Below are 8,004 nucleotides of genomic sequence, written 5' to 3' on the forward strand. Positions count from 1 at the left end.
GCACAACTTCCAGACACCAATCTGACCTTCAAAACCTCAGAAAGGTCACCTCATGCTTTCTCCTCAGGGCAGAGCTTCCCTGCAATGTCTTTCTCAGTAGGTTGGTGGTACTCCAATTCTCACACTGTGTAAGTATCTGAGACCAGACCTGAACTTGAGTCTTCCTTACTCCCAGCTGAGCACTCTATCCACTGTGTCACCTAGCTACCTATAAATACCTATAACTAGCTATAACTAGCTATAGCCTATTTATCCTTTATTTGCAACCTGCTTTGACAGACCTCTGGCTCCCAATGAGAAGTTTATCTTTGCAAACAGATACATTCCAGCAGAGAGGTAGAACAGGCACAGCCATTTTGGCTCTCAGACCATCTCTGTCTCACTCTAGAATAAACGCTGATACTCAGCACCAAATTTTTAGTCTGCTTCGAGTCTTTTAAAGCTTTTCCTTTTTATTAACTTTCATTTGGATGGAACCATCAAATCTAATAACAAAACCAGCAAATCTAATAACATGAATATTAAAAAAATACCATAATATCAGTGGAATATATTTCCTCCTGATTTGTGGTTTCCTTTTGATTAAATTATTCATTTTAATATAGGTTCTTCATTTCTCAATAGTCACATATAGAAGAGTCATATAGTAGTGTAGACTAAAGGCATTTTATGGATCCCTATAAGTATATAAAATTGGACTCTTTTGTACTTCAAACTCCTTGAATGAAATGTGATCCAAACTGCTTAATAAATGTTTATGTTATGAATCCTCACAGCACCCCCATGAGGGGGATAATACTATCCTCATTTTGGAGGTAAGGGAAGAAAATAAAGACATGGAGAAGAAGTGGCTTTTGCCCAAGGTCACTAAGGGGGTGATGCTGAAGCAAAAGTGGAACCTGGAGCTTCTCACCTTTGGACCTGGATTGTCCCCAAGAATAATTATTTCCCATTAACATAATCTTTCTGTGGTATTTTATTATTATTATTATTACTATTATTGTTATTGTTATTATTACTATTAATTATATGTTACACAACCATAGGGATTGGTTTCCTCCTATGGCACATAACCATCTCTATTTGGGAGCAACAACTTACATATTTTTTGGTGACACTCAAGGAGATTGGGAAAAACATTTCTAAATCACTCCATACAGGTTTCTATTACACAATACTTTCTTCCCTTCAGTTCTTTTTTTCTTTTTCTTTTTTTTTGTGGGGCAATGAGGGTTAAGTGACAATGCAGGGATCACACAGCTAGTAAGTGTCAAGTGTGTGAGACTGGATTTGAACTCAGGTCCTCCTGAATCCAGGGCTGGTGCTTTATCCACTGCACGACCTAGCTGCCCCCTTCCCTTCAGTTCTTATATTTGGAACTTTTGATGGATGAATTACACACACCTAAGTAGCAAATATAGCATCCATTATTAGTGGTGCTCCCTGGGAGCTTCTATAGAATACAATTCATCCATCTATTAAGATTTAGGCTTACGGGGGCAGCTAGGTAGCACAATGGATAGAGCACTGGCCCTGGAGTCAGGAGTACCTGAGTTCAAATCCGGCCTCAGACACTTAACACTTACTAGCTGTGTGACCCTGGGCAAGTCACTTAACCCCAATTGCCTCACTAAAAAAAAAAAAAAAAAAAAAAAAAAAAGATTTAGGCTTAGAATGATAGAACTGGAAAAGACCTTAGAGATCAATTGGTTCAAAGTCTTGTCTTATAGATGAGGAAACAGGCTTAGAAATAGTTTATTTCCCCAAGGATCCAAATCTGATTAGTGGGAAGAATTCAAACCTAGACCAATGTTTTGTTTTGGTTTGGTTTTTCCCACACCCATGCTCACACATACAAAAACTCCATGCTAAGTACTGGGAGAGGTACAAAGACAAATATGAATCATATATTGTAGAAGCTGGACCTGAGAGGTTCTTCATCATAGCTCCTATTCCAGATGAACTTGAAATCAAGCAGGAGAGATGTTTCACACACACACACACACACACACACACACACACACACACACACACACACTGAAAAATATAACGTGATAAGCACGAAGAGGCAGCAGGGGCAGCTAGGTGGCACAGTGGATAAAGCACTGGCCCTGGAGTCAGGAGTACCTGAGTTCAAATCTGGCCTTAGACACTTAACACTTACCAGCTGTGTGACTCTGGGCAAGTCACTTAACCCCAATTGCCTCACTTAAAAAAAGAGAGAGGCAGCATAACATAGTAGATAGAAGTCCAACCATGGAATCAGAAGACCTGGACTCTAGTCCTGCTTCTGTCATAATTATGTGACTATGGGCAAGTCATTTAACATTTCTGTGTTCCATGAAACTCTCTAAGACTTTGAATTTCAGAAATGTTGCCTCAGTGAAGGGAGATGCCATGCAGATCTGCCATACCAATAAAATAATTAATAATTGGATCAATATGTTAATTATATTACTTTATAATTAATTTTATTAATATGTGCCTAAATATATATTACTGAATTTTAACTAACTTATTCTGGACCCAAAAAAGAATGTGCTAAATGATTTTATATTACTTTCACCCTTAATATGGTGCTTTGCTTATACCTCTTCATCTACTTTTCTGGTGTTATCTTACAAAACCCCATCATAGATAGAGGTGAGTTTATTCTCGAAGACTCTCCCTGTAAAGCATGAGCTCTGGGAAGTCCTATGCAGTCAGAATGACTTCAAATACAGTACAAGTTAGGGACTATATGTTTGTTATCCAAGAACCAGTCTAATTTAATAAAATAATACCATTTATACTAAGTTGACATCAAGTTAATGAATTTTTCAGCCCCAACAACTCTTTCTTCAATATGTATCAACAAAAGGTGTACTACAACTTTCTCCTAGGACTCTCTTCTCTCCGTATTTTCATGACACTACTCTCTTCTACAGACATGGAAGACATGGTCATGCTCTTAGACACTAATTACTAATGGTTAGGCCTATACTCCATAGCTTCCTTTTAATATGCTATTGTGTATGATAAAGATAATTAGTTTTGAAAGACTTGGGAATTTTGATCAATGTAATGTCCAACTACATTTTGTTTTGGTTTTGGTGGGCCTTTTTGGGGGGGGGGGAATGAGGGTTAAGTGACTTGCCCACGGTCACATAGCTAGTAAGTGTCAAGTGTCTGATGCTGGATTTGAACTCAGGTCCTCCTGAATCCGGGGCCAGTGCTCTATTCACTGTGCCACCTAGCTGCCCCTGTGGGTTTTTTGTTTTGGTTTTGGTTTTGGTTTTGGGGGGAAAACTTTTTTTTTTTGGTGAGGCAATTGGGGTTAAGTGACTTGCCCAGGGTCACACAGCTAGTGTCAAGTGTCTAAGGCTGGATTTGAACTCAGGTACTCCTGACTCCAAGGCTGGTGCTCTATCCACTGCGCCACCTAGCTGCCCCTCAACTATATTTTGAAATGGCTTACGATGAAATATGCTACCCATTCTAGATAGAGAGCTGATAGATTTAGAGTACAGAATGAAGCATATTTTCTTTTCCTTTCTGGTTTTTTTGTTTGTTTCTTTTTCTTGCCTTCTCAATGAGTGAGGGAAAGGAATAGAGAGAAAGAGAACCCAGGAATGAAAATAAAATTGAATTTATTTTTTAAAAAATAAGCTATTAAGGACAGATTGATGACAACGTACATCAGACAGGAGTACTCATTCTTTTTGTCAGTCACTCATACCACAAAGATAGCAGAGAAAGGTTAATATATTCAATTAATGTGGCATTTTACAGGTTTCCAGTTCAATAAATTTTAAGTTAATATACTGATTAGGACCAAGAATTTATTCATTATTTGATAAGTGATGGGAAGCAAACAAAAATTTTATGTAAAATAGTAATATATGGATAAGGAACATTGCATAAGAAACAAACTAGACTGAAAAGATAATACCAGGGGAACTAAGAGGAAGAAAAGACCAGATATAGGACATATTTTCAAGGTTTAGAATCAAATGGATTTACCACTGATTGACTGATTGGATAAGGGGAAAGAGAGTAGCAAAATAAAAGAAGTTTTAAAAGATTTTAAAGTTTTGAAGGCACAGGCCCTGGAAGGTACATGCCTAGCCCATCAATAGAAAGAAAGAAGTTTGGAGTTCTCTTTATGCTGTCCCAAGAATCTAAGCACAGTAACACAGTAGGGGAGAGTCTGGTGTTTCTTTATCAAAATTCAGTAGAAGCATTGTATCTGCTTGAATAGTCTGAGGCTCCCCTCCTACCTTTCAGATTCAGGTCTTGTTGGTCCAAAGAATAAGAAGTAACTTCCCAGTGTTGTGTAGGACTAGTCCAGATTAATTATAAAATAGGAGTCTCCTTTTACTTTGCTAAGTCCGATTGTCAAACTGAGTTTTGTGCTACAGATCCTATTTCTATCTGAGTCAGCAGTATAAATAATTTTGAGCCGCATGTCAGATGACTTAATGTACCGGAGTGTGTAGACCTTCCCTGAGACACATTCTACCATTTGTGGCACTTCTTTCTCCAAATCTCTCTGGGATCCCTCATTTTGCTTGTTAACTTTGTCTCTGTGATCATTGCTACCCTCCCACCTGATACTTTATGCTTCAGCATTTTTTTAATTGACAGTATTTTTTCAGTCAAGGTTTATTCTGTCCTTATTAGATCCACAACCATAGATATAAATGTTCATTAAAGAAGTGACTGAATTGAATATGTCCCATTGCATTCTTCACAGACAGTGCTTGAAAAATTGCTTTAGATTCTTAACAAGAAGAGAGCTACACCCACACAAAATGTTAAATGTTTAAACATTCTGGTACATGCTTCTCCTCCTCTCCACCGAAGGCTGTTTTGTGTTCAAGGAGTGGTTGGCAGCTCAAATGCAGAGCTTCTGAGAGCATACTGAAAAATGACATAGTTCATAGGTTTGTGGAACAACAGACCTCTGCAGAGCTTCAATTGTCTAACATGACAATTCACGGGTGATGCCCAAATTCACTTTGAAAGGCTGTTGGCAGTTTGTTTTTCAGTGCTATTCTGAATTGGACAATGGGATTCACATTGTGAAATCTGCATGGTTTTCACAGTCTTTGGGATGTAGACATGTTTATTTATTACTCCAATGGATCTATCATCCTTATTAGCTTATAGTTCCAACCTTGAGCTTGAAGGAAACAAAGTTCATTTGGTTCAATTCCTTCATTTTACAGATGGGGAAACTAATCTCCAGAAAGGTTAAATTACTGCTCCAAGACCATACAGGTAGTAAGTAGCAAAGCCAAGAGTCAAATAAAATTTCATGATTCCAAGTGTAGTTTGCTAAGTTTCAATGCTCTTTCCACTATATTGGATAAAGTGATCGAGATACAACTCTTTTGTAATTCCTTTCTGGAAATATATTTGCACAAATGCAGAAAAAAGAAAGGAAGGAAGGAAGGAAGGAAGGAAGGAAGGAAGGAAGGAAGGAAGGAAGGAAGGAAGGAAGGAAGGAAGGAAGGAAGGAAGGAAGGAAGGAAGGAAGGAAGGGAAAAGAAAGAAAAATGTCTATTACTTATCCAACTATTTATCTATGAACTTCAATGGCACCACTGATAATAATAGCTTGCATTTTTAAAGGACTTTACTGTGGCAAAGCACTTCCACTTAATTATCACATTTAATGCCCATAGTAACTCTGCAAGCTACCTGGAATATTGCTGACCCAATTTTACAAATGAGGAACCTAGAATGCCAAAAGGTTAAGTGACTTCCCCAAAGTCATGTAGTTAATGAGTTAGGTTAAGCCAGGACTCAAAACCTAGGTCTTTTCACTCCAACTCCATTGTGATTTGTTACCCCCATGATGGCTCTATGGTACCTATTATCCTTTAGAAGAAAGCCTGATGGATGTGAGGTTCACCTCTAACATTTGTCCCTTGATTTTGCAACCAAGGTTTTTTTGAAAGTTCAAATGGAGAGTGATGCATGGTGAGGATGAGTTTAGATTACATATTGAATATTCAGCCTCATGAATAATGGAGGCCAGTCTGAGAAAAGATTGGATATATTTCATTTGGGGTTCATTTGGTTCATTTCTCTGGGTCTCAGGGTATTTTTTTTCTTCCTAAAGTGGAGGTCACTGTGCCTTCCTCATGTCATCCTTAGATAACTACAATAACCTCTGAGCTAGTCTCCCTGACTTCAGACCCACCCTCCTCCAATCTATGCTTCACAGGGGAGACCAATATTCATTAGCTATCATCTTCCTGCCTCTTCAGGAAACATCAATATCTCCTTCTTTCTATCATATCAAGTCCATATTTCCCTATAATCTAGCTAAGAGTTCTTAAAATAGGGACCATGAATTTGGGGAGATTTCTAATACTTTAAGATCCATATTTCAATATAATTAGTTTCCTTGGATATCCTTTGATATGCATTTAAAAACCTTATTGTGAGAAGGGATTCATCCATAGGCTTTGCCAGTCTACCAACATGGTCCATGACCCAAAAAAGGCCTTAAGAACTCTTGAACTCTAGACATGCTTTGCCAATCCAATAAATTAATATTTAAAAAAGTAAGTCCTGGGGACAGCTAAATGGCACAGTGGATAAAGCATCCGCCCTGGTTTGGGAGGACCTGAGTTCAAATCAAGACACTTGACCGCATACTAGCTATGTGACCTCAGGCAAGTCACTTAACCCTCATTGCCCCACCAAAAAAAAAAAGTAAGTCCTGAGTCTGCAAACACAGAGGTTTTCCTAAATTTCTTAATATATACCTTCTATTGTCATCAGTTTTCTCACTGGATTCTATCACTAAAAAGAAGTAAGACATCATATTACATCCTAATATTAGCCATATAGCTGTAGGTGGATAAGACAAAGTTGGTTATCAAAATGTGCAAAGACCCTAATTTTCTAATTTATTTTTGGAGTGGTCAAGTTAATTTCTTCTTTTCTCATTGTCCAAATATATCCTACTGCAATTACCTTGAGGTTGGTTTAAAGTCAATTTAAATAAGGTAAAGCCTGACAAAATTTCTAATCCTCACCATTTCAAGATAAAGAAAGGAAAGATGCCCGGAAACTTATGGCTTTTGCTGAACAATGTAAAGAAGAGAAGATCTTTTTAGCTTAAAATTTGTGTTACAACCCCCCAAAGTTTTCAAGTTGAGGAGTCCAACAAAAAAAAGTCATCTCCATGAAAAATAGAGTATATTAAATAGATATGCTTTTCACTTTTTTCATGACAATTTGGTTTCAAGGTGTTAATTAACATTTGATTTAGATCACAGGACATTTAGATCATTGACATCAGATATTACAGGATTATCTGGACTCATAATGAAGTTGCAAAAATCCAGAAGGGACAAAAATTAAAAACAGAAATGTGAATATTTTCAAAGTTAGTAATGCAAATCAAATACAGCACCGCACATGAGCAATACTTTAAAAAAAACAAAGATCCCTGGGGTTTTAACTGTATTCAAAATGGTAAGAGTCATCAGTCCACACTGAGAACATGAGCAAAATTATTTTTAAACACCCAACACATTTTTTTTGCAAGAATAGCTTGAATCTCAAAATAGTAAGCCTGAGGTAAGAGAGAAAAGTGGCACTAAGAATCACAGATGCCCTGTGTCACTGCCTGCTAAAGGAGGACAGGAAGCTATGGCTCATTATTCAAGGCATTGTATTTTCTTCCCTCATCATTGTTTATTTTTACTTTAATCAAGAGTTATTCCTCACAGCATTACTAAGCTTATTTTATGGGTATGCAAACAGGAAAGCCAACAACATAGGTTCTGCAGTGAATATCAAAGTAGACCTTCATTTTGAAATGGTTATGGATGGACCTTCACAAAATTGTGAAATGGGTAAAATTTGCAGGCTTCCCATGCTATCCTTTGCCTACCCTTTCTCTTTTCATTTTAAGAGGCAGCAAAGCATTATGCCAAGGGAATTAATCTTTAAAGGTAAAATTTCAAACATAGCCTTGTAGTAGAAGCCCTTCTACAGGAT

This window comes from Dromiciops gliroides, chromosome 6 (assembly GCF_019393635.1).
Source record: "Dromiciops gliroides isolate mDroGli1 chromosome 6, mDroGli1.pri, whole genome shotgun sequence".
NCBI classification, from domain to species: domain Eukaryota; kingdom Metazoa; phylum Chordata; class Mammalia; order Microbiotheria; family Microbiotheriidae; genus Dromiciops; species Dromiciops gliroides.